Genomic DNA, 16,550 nt, shown 5'->3' with positions numbered 1-16,550 from the left:
AACGACGTGCGAATAGAAAAGGTCGGGAAATTCAGATCCGTTTAGGAGACCGATCGCTTGTGCTTTCTTCCTTTTAGCACATTCATAGTACATATCCGATCAGTGCCGCATGAGCAAAAAAACTCTGAATTGGGTCACTAACACCAGTCGGTGTAAACGTGGCCTAGTGATCAGCCTCCAACGAACAGTCGCTGCCGCTTTCCTTTTCTGTCTGTTTTTCAGCGACGCATCGGGACATTTCGGCAGCTGTCCTCAGAGTGAATTACTCAATTATTCCCGATGCCGTTTCGTGGAAATTGCTTTTGATATGTTACGGGTCACATTTTCAGTGTTCCTGCTCCCACGGTAACACCATTATGTTCCCATCACCATGGTGCATTTATGCATTTAAATTCAAATGTCTAATGTGCTGTTCCAGTTCACTGACATTGGCAATAATAATAATAATAATAATAATAATGTTCCAGGCTACAGTGCATATTAGATAAATGTGAAACTTTGTTTTTGTTTTTGGTCACAAATACCCGTATTGAAGAAGTATATTTGTGGCAGTGTGTTGTGGTTTTAGATGGAGCGTATGCTATAGCCACTGTGGTTGGGATGACGGGACCTGTGCGGTGCTGTTGTGCCAGACATGTGACACTGTGTGTTGGGTTACGATGTGCACTCAATCAGTTACTTTTACCTCTGGGTGAGACCGATATTATTTTCAGGCTGTGCCACTGCCTCCCCGAAGGACCGAACCTTGAAAAGTTTTCACGGTTTAGTCGTCCCCGCTGCTGGGACTTTGCACGACATGGAAACGTTGTGTGCCGTTATTCTTGGGTCGTGGGTTGAATGTGGTGGGAGTGGGCTTGCGTTAGCCGTCTTTGGAACGGGGAGCAGACCTACCGAATCATTTGCGCTTGCTGGAGATGTGCTCTGATTGGGTTTATTTTGTCCCGACAGTACTCCGTCTTGGTTTTTAATTGTTCTAAGGGGTCAAATGCACTTGGACCACCGTAACAATTTGCTGTGTTGCATAATTGCGCAATTGAGTTAATTTCATCATCTGATTGGTCGTTGTATAATGAGATTTAATTGCTCTGTTTTTTCCAGTATTTCTTCCGCCTTGTGTCAATTCGCAAATCAGTTGGTGCATCTTGGAGGGCATAACTTGGCTGCATGCTGAACAACATTAACGCAACTAACAGAACTGCAGCAAAGCCTTAGAGCACCATATACATGTAAGCAGAATTTTACCAGACATTGACTGAATATAGCATTTATGTCCAGTGCAAGTATTCTGCATGTTGTAGGTGTTGGAGAGCCATAATCCATTGCAAGATACTGCTATACTCAGCAGCATAATCTTTGTTGTTTGTGTCTCCTCAGGAATAGTGACAAGAATCTGAGACCAAGTCCAAGCTTTCATGACTGTTGCCAGCACCCGCTGTTTCCTATGTGAGTATATTATTTATTTATTATTATTTTTTTATTTATGCACCATGCAGAGAATACTGAACAAGATGGGGGGGGTGGGGGGGGGGGGGAATAGCTCCATGCTACAAGTGTAGAACCTTCTGTAGTTGTCTAACTTCAATTTCCTGGTCCGTGCTCATGTTCATAGGCACCTCTGGGGGAGGTGAGATGATCTCAAGTCAGTTTTAACCTGTTTATGTCCCGACCCTATCCATTCCATTGTGGATCCAAAATCCGTTATGAATATGTGCCCATGTTCGCAAATCCTGTCTTTAAAGTCTGGCAGTATGGATGTGAGTCTAATCTCCTCTTTGTACATTTTTATTCTGCTCTGTGATGTCCTGTGATGTATTTCCCAGCATTGAAATGTGGCATTATCCAGCTTCTCTGGTAAAAAAAAAAACCAGAACAAAATGGACCGAGACAGCCTAATCCAGGGATGTAAATACAGTAGCAGCTACTATCGGGGAATTTATTTATTTATTTTAATGCCGTTACTTGACTGGCACTTTCCTTCCAGAAGCTTCCGTTTCAGTTAGAGTTTGAATTCGAAGGCAAATCAAAGTAGGAAAACATTTGTCTGAGCCGTTACAGCCCAACCGACAACTCATTTCCCTCGACAGCGCGAACGCGGCCGCGAGCTTTGCTAATATGTTTTTTTTTCTCCGCTCGCTTTACGGGTATTGATTCCTTGGTGGAATTGTTTCATTCAGTGCATCTTGGGCTGCGTCGTTTAAGGCTACCAAAAGTTACCCAGCGGCCAATAATGGTATCCTGATACTGGCACCCAAGGGTCTTTCAGGGCTGTTGATTTTAATCAAGGTTTTTGTTCACCTCCTCGGCTGCTGGAACAGGTCTGGGCCGTTCACTTAATTAAAAAGACTGACATGTTTGTTCTTTGACTTGACCTGTGAGGGAAAGGCAAAAACAACCTGAGTGTGGTGATTTTCTTTTTTCTTCTTCTTCCTTTTCTTTTCTTTTCTTTTCACGCACACACCTTACTCGATAAGCTGACGTTCGAGTGAACGTGATGAGTGACGGGTGGGTGAATGGACAGAGAAAAGGAGATACAGGTCTCTTCGGGCCGTCGTGGAAAGAGTTACACAGTGCGGTCCAATTAACGAATCTCAAGTAAAATGGCTGCAGCAAATAGAGCGGTCAAGCGATGGGCCTGGCTTCGTGTGAATAGGCATTCATGAGGCTATCCCTGGCAGATATTGGATCATGGCCCAGCAATGATGATTTCCACACTGATGACTGATTAGCAATCGGTGCATTAAAAAAGCAGAATATTGCTACCAGTACTGCTGCTATACCTTCTACTTCTACTACTACTACTGCTAATGCTACTACTATTACTACTACAAGTACTACTACTATTACTACTACTACTACAGCTACTAGTACTACTACTAATGCTACTACTACTACTACAACTACTACTACTACTACTACAACTACTACTACTACAAATGCTACTACTACAACTACTATGACTACTACTACTACTACTACGACTACTACCACTCCTGCTGCTGCTGCTAAAAAATGTTAAAAATGTAATGTCAAAGCAATAAGCTGTGATTTAATACTTCATTTTTAACTCGTCAGTTTAGGTGATTTGCATAATTCTCATAATCACTCAATGCATTCTGTATGATCATTGTTCGTATCCAAGGCTAAGGTTGCCCAATACGTGAACTGGAAAGGAGCAGATTAAACATTTTTTTTTAATAATACGTGAGAGGCTAATGTGAGAATACCTTTCTCTTAGTGACGCTGAGGCTTTGAAGTCGAGTTGCCGGTAGCCGAGCTTCTTTGTTCACGATAGACCTGACAGTGCCGTGAAAAATAGAGGTCAACTTTTCAATCAAAATTCCTGACCTGCGAGTAATGACTGGGGCTTTGCGAGCACCAACAGAGCTCTCGAAACGCCGTTGTTGTGTGAGCAATTGGGGAGATGTAGTCAAAAGAGGAGTGTGCGTTTGGCACGGAAGCCCCCATGGAAATAAAATCTTGCGCATGGCAAAAGTTCGTAATTCGGATAGCAGCACGCCACACTGTCAAACACCACGAGCCCTTACCTGAGTTTTCCTGACCTTTTCGCTCGTCTACCCAGTTTGCTTTTAAGGTTTTTTTTCCCCCCATCCTCTTGTTTCTCATAGAAATGTGTGAACTTGATTAGCTCCAGGTCGTCGTATATTTATATTAAGGGTTCCCTGCTATGGGATTTGAGTGTGACTGCAGGCGAAACATTTCGTAAGTTATATGCACTGTTGTGATAACATATATACAGTGCACAGCCAAGGGCTGTTTCTGGAGTTGACTGAAGAAGATGTTTGTTGGTTTTGGTTTATTACTTAAAGCAGTCTTGCTTTGTCTTGTTGTTCGGTTGGGCTGCTCTGAGACCTTGGGAGTTTACTAGTAGATAAACTTCTATTTTACAGTTTTCATGTGGGTACTTTCTGCATTGACCAGTGATTTTTTTTTTTTTGCTCTGTAAAGCATCTTTGGCTTGACAGATTTCTGCAAAAATCAGTATACAGATAAAATTGATTCGATTAGATTTAGCAGTATTCTTCACCATTCACCCGTGTTTTGTTTCCTAAATTTGTTGCGAATGCGTCCTCACACCTGCAAATTGTGAGCGTGTGTGTTTGTGAGTGTATGTACCGTACCGTCCTCCTAGCCTATCCGATTTCATGTTACCAGATGGCTTGTTAAAATCATAATCATTTGTAAACCTGGTGTTTTTTTTTTTGTTTTTTTTTAACTCCCCAGAGAACTGAGACAAGTTGACACCGTAAGCTGACAGCGACCCGTTTCCTTGTTCCAGCGTTGGGGTTGAATGTCTTCCTCATTCAGTCCTGACAGTTAAATGATCTTTGGAGCCCCCGACGTCTGTTCGCGGAGCTGGTGCAGACTCATTTTTGTCTTACTCAATTACTTATGCCCCGGTGATGTCACAGCATAATGACATAGCTGGTGCACTTCAGCGATGAATCAGTTTCCCCGCAGGCAGGAAGCAGAGCCTTTTCTTCCCTCCAAATCTCGGAGAAGTATTTTTATACCCTCTAAAACGCGTGTGCAGACTCACGCGTGCATGTACCGCATATCCTGGTCTCATTCTCATTGCAACTGTATTACCGAGATGCTATTTTCATTTAAATTTCTTCAAGCAATAGAGGGGGCAATATGTGATGTATTTTGTGTCCACAAAAAATACCCTTGTAATGAAAACCGTATTGAAACCCCCCCCCCCCCATTCTCCCTGAAGGGAAAAGGTAAAAAAGGCCTTGATAGAGAGTCTGTTTCCGCTCAGGAGCCTATTAAGGTGTTTATGTTAGTGAAATGAAATGGACGTTTGCAGAATCGTCAGTGCCAGAGACCATCCGTACTTAATTCCGCAGATGAGAACGATCACCGTCGGCTGGATTTCGTCCAAGTGAATTTAGCTGCTCCGAGCGACGCGGGCGAGTTTCTTCCCGAGATTCACTTACTGCCGCTGAGAGGGAAACGTTTGAAATACAACCACCCCCCCACCCCCCAAGCCAATCCTCACCCAACGATTGATCTGTACTTTACCACCTCCGCCCTCCCTCCCAAAAAAAGAAAAATGTATTAAACACACTGAAGATGCAAGCTTTTCATTTGGACTTTACCTATCACGCGATGGTGTGGTGTAATTTGGATCTGTCGTTGTGCTATAATTTGGTGGCTACTCATTAATACTGTATGTACACTTACGGGTCACACTAAAACATGCGGATGTAGCATGATGCAATATACTGTAACATTTCTGTTGCTTGGTGCAATCAATGTTTTGTGGACAATTTTTAATTGAATCATTTTTTCACATAAATATAGTAATTGCTTTTCTCCTGGTAATGGAGGAGAATAATAGCCATAACAATGAAGGGGACTGAGCTTGACTTTACCAGTGAGGTCGACAAATTGGGCGTGATCATCTCTTAAAGGGGGCACAGCTGACTCAATGCCTGCATTGTCACTCTCTCCAGAGCATAACCTACCACTGAAATGTCTGTGGGTGTCATAGAATTTTCGGGTGTCAATTAATCCCCGGTGGGTGGGTACAGCTGCCTGATGCCCAATGCACCCAGGTGGCATCCAACGTAAGTTTAGCTTCAGAAATGTTCACTGTTTGTCACAGTCAGAACGAAAGACCAACTTTATGATTTATTATTTTTTTTAAAAATTTCGGACACGGAAATGTGGTGTCAGCCAGTATTCCACTCTGATGAAACCCTGCCATGACTGGGTCGTACTAACCACACTGTTCCTTTCAGCCATCTGAGAAAAAAAAAGTGAATAAATAAAAAAACATGCAAATTACATTATATATGAGGAATATGCCACTGTGCTGTGTGCATGCTAGGCTACTCTGATCCCATGTTCATATTGTCTCAACTCAGCCGTTTTCCGTGAGTTTTCACACCCTTTGGAATCCGCCCATTGTGAACACACATTGTGCTGTGTGACATCCTGTTTCTTAAAAGTAGAGATTGGTTAATTAGGTATTATCTAAACAAAATGGTCTTTTTCTCCTAGCAAAGAATTATAATTTTGAATAGAGGCGTTAAAAACGGACTTTCGATGGGTAAATGCTATGGCGGGCTGTCTGTTGGTTGGGGGGGTGGGGGCTGGGGGGGTTTCCTCCCAATTGAAAGGGAGTTGGAAGTGGCATTCACTAATTATAGGTGTCTGCTAGGCCGCGGCTGGTAATATAGGGAACGCTTATTGTCGTCAGCCGTTAATGTGCTGTTGTACTGACGGGCCCACATTTTACGCTAATTTGGTAAAAAAAAAATAAAAAAATCGATGCGGTCATCAAAGGATTTTCATTGGCCGTGTGTTCACATTGGTATGCTGTACTGTACAGTGTGTTCCTGGAGGCTGATCCATCTAAATCGGGCATGGCCATAACTACACGACTTCTTAAAATGATGAGTGCTAGAAGCTCAAAGGCGTTACTTAGTTCCGCTAAATATATTCAGTTTGTAGCGTAGTAAGTGTGTTGTATTTCGTTTTAAAAGATTAGATGTATACCACTTAGAGCACCTGCGTGGCAATTTCACAGAGGCATTGACGCCTGTCTACATGCAGCTTGCCTCGGCGCATTTCAGCATGACAGTAAGACTGCAATCTTGGATTTAAGGAATGTGATCTGTGAGGAAGATATGGGCCGCCTATGTTTGAAGTGCAAATCTGAGGTGCAAAATGCGCGTTTTCCCCCAAATTGCAGCGCGTCGCGCGCGCATCCCGGTAGACGACTGACTGCGAGCCCCGAAGTTGCGGTTCTGCGGGGGACGGTCTTGCGCTGGAGGAGTAGCGCGGGGCTGTTGACAAACGTTATCATTACCCGACCCCACACTTTCTTACGATGGCTCTTCAGGGATCAAAGCTGGCTCTTACACTCTGAGCGCTTTCTGAATGAGCTAAACTAAAGCACGTATATCTCTCTTTCTCTTTCTCTCTCCCTCTCTCTCTCTCTCTCTCTCTCTCTCTCTCTCCATCTCTCTCTCTCTCTCTCTCTCTCTCTCTCTCTCTCTCTCCATCTCTCCATCTCTCTTAGCCTCTGTAGAGGCAGTGCTCAGGTTACCAGGGAGAGCTGAATCCCCTGAATTCGCAAACAGAGGTGACGGGACACATTAATTAGGGCTGTGACAGGAGCAGGTGATACTCCATTAGCGGTGTCCGCGCCGCTCGTTCGTTCGCGTAGCTCTGTTCTGAACCCGGCGGGTTGGCGGATGCGGTTCTTGCGCGGTTCTCTTCGGGTTGTTTTTCTTTTCCGGAGCTGTGAGCGCCGATAAGCAGATCAAGCTTCAGCGACTCGGCCGGCTTCTTGCTCCGTCGGGTTTCTCAGACATCAGCGTTTCCGGCGGCGTGCTTCTCCCGGGCGCGCTCCGAATCGGTCTGGGATGGATTTCATTTGGTCGGCAGGAAGTGGACCTTGTTGATTGTTTTTTTTTTTTTTTTTTTTTTGGGTGGGGGGTTGTCTCTAGCACCAGATTCTTTGAGAAACATCCCCCTGAATCTTAAATTCTGCAGCATATAACGGCACAGGATAGCAACGCTCCAGTGAGCAGCTGTGCCTAAGCCTGGAAACTCCAAGGAACACTACAGAACCGTACACTGCAATACTGATAATTGTGTACAGACAAATCAGCATTGTTGACATTAAGCAAATCTTTTTGAAGTGCCACAATTCACTGTGTGCGTTCATAGCAAATATCTGTTTACAGACACTTCCTTTTTCATTTGTGGGGGAGGGCTGGATTGCAACAGGGTTTTTTCCAATGGAATTGGAAACTGGACTGATGAGATCTAGTTAATTCTGTGCCAAAATGCCAGATGTACACCATTGTCTTTCTGTATTCAGAGAGTAAATATGCATCCTGATTTCATGAGTTTGGAAGTGGACGTTTACAGGCATGATCACACTTCAAATATTGCATTGCAAACACTCTACATGTAGTTATACGTAATTATTTCAGTTATAGACCAGATGTATGTTATTCTATTTGTCAGGTTACATTAAAAAGTTTCACCTGACTGATATATAAAAATGAAATTGGTGACTGAGCTAGTTAATGACCTACTTTTATAGACCTCTTCACAGAATTTGCCTTCTATTGATAATTGTTCAGATTTTGCTAATAGCTGTTTTTAATTTGAATGCAAAAATCCCACAATGAGGCAAGTTTAAGTGAAACTTAAGTGAATAAATGGAATTGGGTGGAGCTGTAGTGCTCTTAAAGTCAAACTCTTTTTGAATCGTTCATTTGTGATGTTTTTTGTGCAGGCACTGGAAAACTTCTGAAAATTTTGTGAATATTATTATTATTATTATTATTGGAATTATTATTATTAGCATTAGTATTGTTCATTAATTATTTTTTATTTTTATTAATTGTGAATACTCTAACATTGAAGTTATCAGGATGCAGAGCAATCACAAATACTCCTGAAATGTGCAGAAGACTAATTACACATTATGAAAATTACGCAGCAATTATCTTTCATTATTATAATCAACTTAAAAAATGGTGTGCGTGCTCAGAAGCACTGCACAAACAACAGCAATGTTCTGATATTTGTTTCAAGCCATGGAAATAATATATAAATAAAAAATAGCAATGCAATTATGCAAAGTTAGCTTCAGGTTGTGTTATTGTGTACGTCTTCATTATATGCCGTGCTGTACAACCTATTTCTACGTCTGGATCAGGCGCACCTGCATGCATTATGCAAAAATGATTTGTTTCTGCATTGTTGCACCTTGTATTATTTTACGATCGGTCTCAATAGTGAACGTGTGGTGACAACCAGCTGTCATTAAGCATGGTCTCTTGGGAGATCTGGTGCTGAACTGGCCACTCTCTTGGTCACTCGTGCTCTTGGTAACGACCGCTTCATCAAAGTGAACGCTTAATTAAACACGCGTGATCATGAGATGACATGACTATGTTTTATGTCTCTGTGTATTCATTTTTGAAAGAATGGTGCAGGAAGCCATTTGACATTTTTCCTTGGATATTGTCACTTGTCAGAAATTACATTTTTCAGCTGGATTTATGTAATACAAGCACATGACAATAAAAGTAATAATGTGGCCTGTACATACACAGTAAGACTGAACATTTTACCGTGTACACTCCACCATACACTGAAGTGAGCTTGGATTTAGGAAATTAATATCTGGATATCTGCAGTGAAACCCACACATCTTGCTCAGTCAAAGAGTTTTAATCTCACCTGCTATAAGTGGCTTTATCTCCAATTTGCTCAAAATGTCTGTTGCAGTTTCTCTGACATGAACTCATTTTGCATCCTTTTACCTGCCGTACGCACACAGTACTTGCAGCACCCGTTGATTGCCTTCACCCTCATCGAATATGGCCACACTCGTTTTAAAGCTGAAGATGAAACTAATTTTGTTTGGATCAAGAGGCTCAAAATCAGGATGTGTCATGAGGGAGGGGAACGTTGTAGTGCAGGGACCGCAGAGGCAGAGGGGCGGGGCTTCTAGACAAGGCAAAACTTCCTGCTGCAAAACTCTTCCTAATGTGACCTTGCCTGGTACTGTACCTGTGATCTGGAAAGCATTAGAAATGTTACTGAGCCTTATGTGACTCAATTTTTAAAAAAATTGTCATTCACATTGGCCACGTTTTCCCAAACATGTCCTTCTGTGTGCAATTTGACCTTTTGGAGTGTCAGCCTGAGAGCTGTCTAAAGGCCCATCCTCTTTCTGTTTGAAGCATGTGAGTCTTGGATATTCCTTAAAGGGGAAAAAAATTATATATAATATATATATATATATATATGTATATATATATATATGTATGTATGTATGTATGTATGTATGTATTCTTTCCCCTTGGCAGAATCTTGCCTAGATCAGCATTCTTTTTCATGTGTGACCGTTTCACCTATGAAAAATAAACATGTGATGGGCGTTGGGTTTCACAGCGATAGTCTTTCTCTCTTTATTTTTATCTCTGTGCTGCTCGCTTTGTCTGACATCACTGATGTTGGCTGTAGGCCAGTTTGGCTCAGTGAGCCATGGTGTGTGTGGATGCGTGTGTGTGTCAGCGTGTGGGTGTGGATGTGTGTGCATGTGTGTGTGTGCACGTGTGTGTGTGTGTGTCAGTGTGTATGTGTATGAGTGTGTGTATGTGTGTGTGTGTGTGTGTGTGTGGGTGTATGTGGGTGTATGTGTGTTTGTGTCGGGGGTGCTATTGGGAGCTATTCATTGAATCTTGTCTTTGTTGTCGTCACATCATCAGATGACTTCAGGATCACATAACACTTGTTTCTCTGCACACTAATTATAAATACGCTCTCTGAAATATTACATTCTCTCCTTGCCTTTCCAGATGGGTGTGTGAAAGGTCATATCGGGTCATTTGTCAGGACCAATATAAATACACACTTTCATCTTCACTTCTGAGGTATTGTGTTCAGAAACATTGTCTTTATGTAGGTACTGGCTGATTACACCCTGCATCCTTATAAATAATTCAGTTTCGACAGTTTCGATATTCTGCAGCTGAACAACTGGTAATTAATCATAAGATATTGAGATTAAATTTTGGGTATGCAGAGCAGAATTTGCACACCACCAGTAGGAGGGTAAAATAGAGATTTTCTCTGCATTCACTTGAAATATATTTAATACAGGGGAGGGAGAGCCAACAATAAAATATGAGCATGGTTTCTAAATGGCTTCCAAATGCCTATGGTTGCAGGCCTGAATTAGCACTTTTCCATGTACCCGATCTTAACTTAGTTTTGCCTAACTGAAATAAAACTTAATTTAATGATTGTGCTGCGGGTTTCTGTGAGAACTCGTGTATATCGAACACTGGCTGATTTTTAACTTTTACGAGAAGATCTTAACTTGGTGATGAAGAGCACTGATACTCTTCGTCAAATGAGATGACGAGCTCAATTTGCGTAATAAGTACATATTAATCGGTTAACTTTATCAAATTATTTTGAGTGCTCTTAACTCATTATGTGGAAAAGTGCATGTTACATCATCATGGGGTTAGACCCGATCGCCACACCACTCCAAATTTTGAAAAATTTGGCACTCATCTCAGGAAGTTATAAATCTGTTAAGGGCTTTTAAATGAAGAGTGTAAAAAGCCACATTCACCCTGTACGTTCTCTGTGTCATCACCTGTCTCTGTATTTCTACAACTTTACCTTAACGCGTACCGCAAATGTGAATCTTTAATGCACTATTTTCCGTCATTCCTTCATACCTTTTGATGCCCAGACTATAAAAGTCTTTAATAAGCCTGCCGGAATGTTTGCACTGTGTTCCTTTGAACTAGAACACAGGGTACAGGGTGAGATTGACTGCCTGTGCTCAGAACCGTAGCCTTAAATTCATACAGGGGTGAGAAAGCTACACTTGCTGGACTGAGGCAGGAAATGATACTGGCACCAGTCCATGTACTCTTTGGCGAAAAGTGTACTCTCTATTATCAGCGGGGGGGGGGGGGGGCAAACCCAAAAGTTGGGAGTTGGGCTCGCAGTTCGTAAAAGTTTGGGTAGAATCCCCATCTATGTGAAAAGTATGACACTTGGATGTAGAAAAAGAAGAAAAAAGTCAGAGGACTTAGGAAGGATTTAAATTTGTCAAATCGTTCTGATTTTCTCTTTTTTTTTCATTTTTAAATTTATGTGTAAAACTGTCGTTAGAGTTCATAATCCACCTGTATCCCATTTTGTTTTATTTTTTGGGAAGCGGAGGACGTCCTGTCCCCCCGGGAGGCTCTGGTTGATGAACTGCTCAGTTACCGCGTGCTTAATAAGCGCCAGGCAGAGAGGGGTAATCCTGCCCCTCTAAGGATGTGCCCCACGACCCTTTCAGTCTGAGGAATGTGACACGGGCGGACAGAATGTCCACATCTGTGTGCACTCCTGTCAGCTCGATTTTCTCATGATTCTGCCTGTAAAACGCCAATTTAGAGCTTGTTGATGGATATTCATGACATTTACGAAAAAAAATCCTATTTTTTTTTTTCCCCACAGACCTATGAAAAATTGTTCTGCTCAAGATCACTTTGACTTAACTAAGCTCACATGCGACTTCCATGAAGTGGTGAGATATGTACTTGCCACAATGTAATATTACATTTTTAGGTTTAAAAAAATATTACGAGTTTTTTATGTATGATATTTACAGTATCGGGATTGTTTTTACACATTGTTGCAGTGTAACTTATACTCTTATTTTGACTGGATAAGCCTGCACCCGGTGTTAATGCTCTTGAAACCGCATGAACCACTGCCGCTCAAAGTCAGCCATTTTGTGCCACATTGTGGAGGGAAACCATTCGGGTCAGTGGGAAAATAACTGGAAAGAGCAGTTTATTAGAAGTGTCCCTGTAGCAAAGCAAAAAGTAGTAGTACAGCATAAGCCTTTCTATCCATGGGCTACCCCTCACTTGGAGGTGCAGAGCATGTATTTATATTTTGTGTGGCCTAATGTAAATGCTAACGCTAAAGTAGACATTTTGTGGAAACGTCAAACTCGCCAGGAAATAATGCATTGCTTATGTCCCTTGGTCAGCTGTTCCCCAGAGGCATGGTGCATTGTCTAGACTCTGGTGCTTAAGAACAATAGGTAGTTTACTTATTTATTATTTATTTGCATCTGTAACCGCATGTCTCATATTGTCAAACCTGTCTGCTCTGAACAGGTGTGTTGTGCTGTAGCAGGTGCAGAGGGTTTGTAAAAATCGAAAATTGAAGTCACCGCGTACTCTACTGCGGTATCGCCGAACTCCTCCTCCGTCTACCTGCGCGGAATATTGCACCGATGCGCTCAGCTGAGATCTGAACAGGTGTTTGAGCAGTGGGGCCGATGCAGAGGAATCGGTGATCCGTTAAAGTCAAGGCCTTAACCTTTGCCGTGAAGAGAACTCCTGGGTCCACAACGAGACAAAAATATTCCAGGTTCTGGATCCTCAAATGCTCCACAGTTGTCATTTGTCCTTGTTGGAGGGCTGCCAGATGTTGAATTATCACGTTGGTCTGATTTATCCGTGTGCAAAAAATGCACAGTTTCTCTACTACAGCATATGGCTTCCTCTAATGTATACCATAAATTATATTTGATGTGATGTACAATCATAAACTACAGCGCAAGATGTGATTGTATGCTAATGACATACAATTTAAAGGAATGTTTAGGAGAGAATAACTATTTTGTCTTGTGTTGAAGACAGATTTGTTTTGCACAAATAATTGTTTTTCCTGGATCCTCATGTTTGGACTTGATTTGAGAAGGTTTTAGTCGTAAAAATAGCAATCTGCTTGAAAAGTGCTTGGATGGGATATTGCACATACTCCTGCCATCCGGTAACAGGCATTCCAATCCGCTCATAAAAATGATATGATTAGATTACCTTTTGGACCTCAGTGAACAAACATAATAAGTTCCTGCTGAGTTATTGTACACAAACAGTCTTTAGGGATGCATATTTTCACCATTCATAATGAACAGTGCTTAGATAACACCCAGTGAGTTGAACTGAAGTAGTACCTGCATATGTATGTGTTTGCTTTCAATGCAATAATGTTGGACACGCATTAAAAGTGCGCACCAGCTGTAAATTAAATTAATCTGCAGGTGCAGAATCCATAGAATGCATAATAATGTGTAATACCCATATATAATAATAATGATAATAATAAGCTTTCACTTAGATTTCTCTTTTAAGGTACAGAAGCTGATAATGCATGTGTGCATTGTACTGCTAACAAAATGATGTGTGTGCCTTACAAGATACCACTAAGGGATCTTTGGGTATAATGCTGTACTTAATGTAAAGTCCTTAATACTGAATGCATATTTGTTATGTTCTTCCATATGCCTTGTATTATATAATGCCTCTGCATGATCTACCCTGGGATTGCAGTTGAAGCCATGCCACGGATGGACTTGGCACGGCTCGTGAAATGTTTTTTTTTGACGAAAATGTGCATCGAGCCTGTCTGGCAAACAAGCACGAAAATACAGAAACGCAGGTGAAGCTCCACCTGAGGCGGAAAAACGAGCGGGAGCTGCATCTAGGGCGCCGAACGCTGTCGCAGCCGCCACGGCGTCTCAGGGACACGCCCCTTTTTTCCCGCCGAAACGTCGCGAGCGAGGCCCCCTCGCTCCTGACTCGAGCGAGCAGACAGCGGCGGCTCTGTTGAACGAGGGGGACCGTGGCAGCAATCGACACGCTGTCAGATCGCACCCCGGCGGACGGGCCCTTGAGAAACGCCCGCGGCGGCCGGCCGCCGCAGTTTGAGCAACATGTCGAGGGGCGCGGCTCGTGTGTCCCGAGTTTTTTATTTTTTTATTTTTTCCACAATTTTTTTTTTGTCATGACATACACAGTTGAATACATGAAACGACAGCAAAAACAAATGGCTGGAAGTTTGTGCCATTACAGGAGAGAGAGAGAGAGAGAGAGAGAGAGAGAGTTCAGCCCTGCGTGGAGTCTAGCATCCGGTCGCCCTCTGCTTAAAAAATAAAATTTTTAAAAAGAAGATCAAAATGCACACAGCGGTGCAGATCAGTTGAGGACAGCGGAGGTTTTTCTTCTTAATGACGAGAAGACCAAACAGGAACAGAGAGCAAGCGGAGATGGACCTTGTCACAGCAAAACATCTAAGCCGTGGTTTCAGTCCTGTGGTGCAGTCAAGGGTTCAAAGGGAATTTGTATGCTGAGAAACTTTTCGCCCTAACTTGTATTCACGCTTCAGAAGCCCTTCCTCTTGCATCAGCTCTGTTTTTTGTGCAGTGCAGAGTGAGAAGGCAGGCGGCAGTTGGCCACAATTACGCGAAAGGTCTGTTTATCGGGACTGGGTGTTAAGCGCGCATCGAAGTAACGCGACTGCGTTTCGCGATAATTGCTTTGTAATTGTGTCTGCAATCAAAATGTAAATGGTTTTGCATCTCTCTAATATTTATTCGGATTATTTTCGAAATAATATTTGAGTACGAAGGATACGTGGCTTGACTGCTTATCGCGGTCCATCTGCGGCTGGTTCTTTGGAGTAGTGACTCTCGCAAGCAGGTGTAGGGGGGCGGGGGCCGGGGGGGGGGGGTATGGGAGGGGAGTGAGAGAGCGCACTTCAGTAACTCTAGATGCTCATAGCTTTTCACCAGCTCATTCCGTAATATTTAATTTCAAAAAGGGGTGTGATAATTGAACAACATTCCCTTTTAATTTTCTTTGGAACAGATTGGCGCTAATTTGCCTTGATTGCGTCCCACTCGGGGGGCAATCTCGCGGGTCTTTCTCGCGGTGAGAAAGCTGCCGTAGTTTATCACACGTGAGGAGCGTGATTGCGACGCCGCGTTCAATCACCATTTAAGAAGTGTTTTCATGTGGTGTGTCGGGCGGAATTTTCATGCCACAAAGGGCAATGTAATATAAAATTTTAGACCGACTGTAGCTGGCGCTTTAATGCCGGAGAGGACAGGTGGTGAACAGTTTGCTTGTGCCGTTGCTTTTGTGTGTAAACTGACGCTTTTTGGCGAGACATTATTTTTTCCAGGGGCTTCTTTTGTATGTTATATTCATGCAAAACAAGTGGATGTACTGCGGTGACTCTCATTCACTGTATGCTACAAAAAAAACTGGAGCGTTCCTTAAAGAGTCCGTATGCAGTAAACTGTAAGAGCAGTGTGTATGAATGTATACACACACAAACCTGCATGTGCATAGGCTTTAGTGGAATGCTAGACGTATATTTTGTGGTTTTTCTTTCCCCCCCCTAACCTTGACGAGCGTTGTCTGGCAGAGCGGCTCTGTTCCTCATTACGTGGTCTCGAGTGCTCCTCGTCTCTGCCGGGTCCCGTGGAAGACGGTCTCGGAAACAAAGACCGAGCAGGCCCACAGCCTGTCCGCATTAAGAGCCGTTTCATTGGCTGTTTATTTTTGGGTGGAGATAAGGCTGACATTCATCCTCCCTGTGTAAATATCCACAATTAAGGGAAATGGAGGACCGCTGTGTTTACCCAGCACCGCTCTGATTTATTTGTGCAACCCGGGGACCGGCCAATCAGAAGCAGCGATCTGCTTCCTCTACGGTGGGCCCTCTTCATTCGACACGAGGCCCAGCGGTAAATGGATTAGCGTAACACATTTACAGATATGTCCTCTTTTCAATAAGTCATGTGTGAGGGGAAAAGCGTGGCCTGAAAACTGACCTAGAGCTGCACTGTCAATAAAGTTATCCTGTAATGTAAAATGCTTAAGAAGGGATGATTTTGTGATTTGATATGGGTTTTTTTTGTTCCCTGTTCCCGTATCTGGCGTGTGAGTTTATTTATACCCGTCAACAATCTCTTTGTTTTAAAAATGTTTTGTGATGATGAGAGGACGACAATTTGTATTCGCCGAAGAACGGCACCATTGAGGAAGCCAATGGCGGCCCTCGGATTTTTAGCTGCTATTTTGAAGGCACTTGAAACCACATTTAAATGATAATGGGCAATACAAATTCCCTGTATCTATAACAAATAGTTCTCACGAGTGAACAGCACATAT

General features: G+C 42.7%; 1 protein-coding gene across 12 annotated transcripts in view; it reads left to right on the top strand.

The window, feature by feature from the left end:
• The window catches only part of si:dkey-237h12.3 (teneurin-3), a 335,946-nt gene that overhangs the window by 145,494 nt on the left and 173,902 nt on the right, over positions 1-16,550 (top strand). For all 12 annotated transcript variants that reach the window (XM_064345147.1, XM_064345148.1, XM_064345156.1 and 9 more), the window contains one exon: positions 1,375-1,443. The gene's annotated coding sequence lies outside the window, so the exon portion shown is untranslated. The remainder of the gene's footprint in view (positions 1-1,374; positions 1,444-16,550) is intronic.

This window comes from Anguilla rostrata, chromosome 7 (genome assembly GCF_018555375.3).
Source record: "Anguilla rostrata isolate EN2019 chromosome 7, ASM1855537v3, whole genome shotgun sequence".
NCBI lineage: Eukaryota > Metazoa > Chordata > Actinopteri > Anguilliformes > Anguillidae > Anguilla > Anguilla rostrata.
This window is presented reverse-complemented; position numbering and strand designations above follow the sequence as displayed.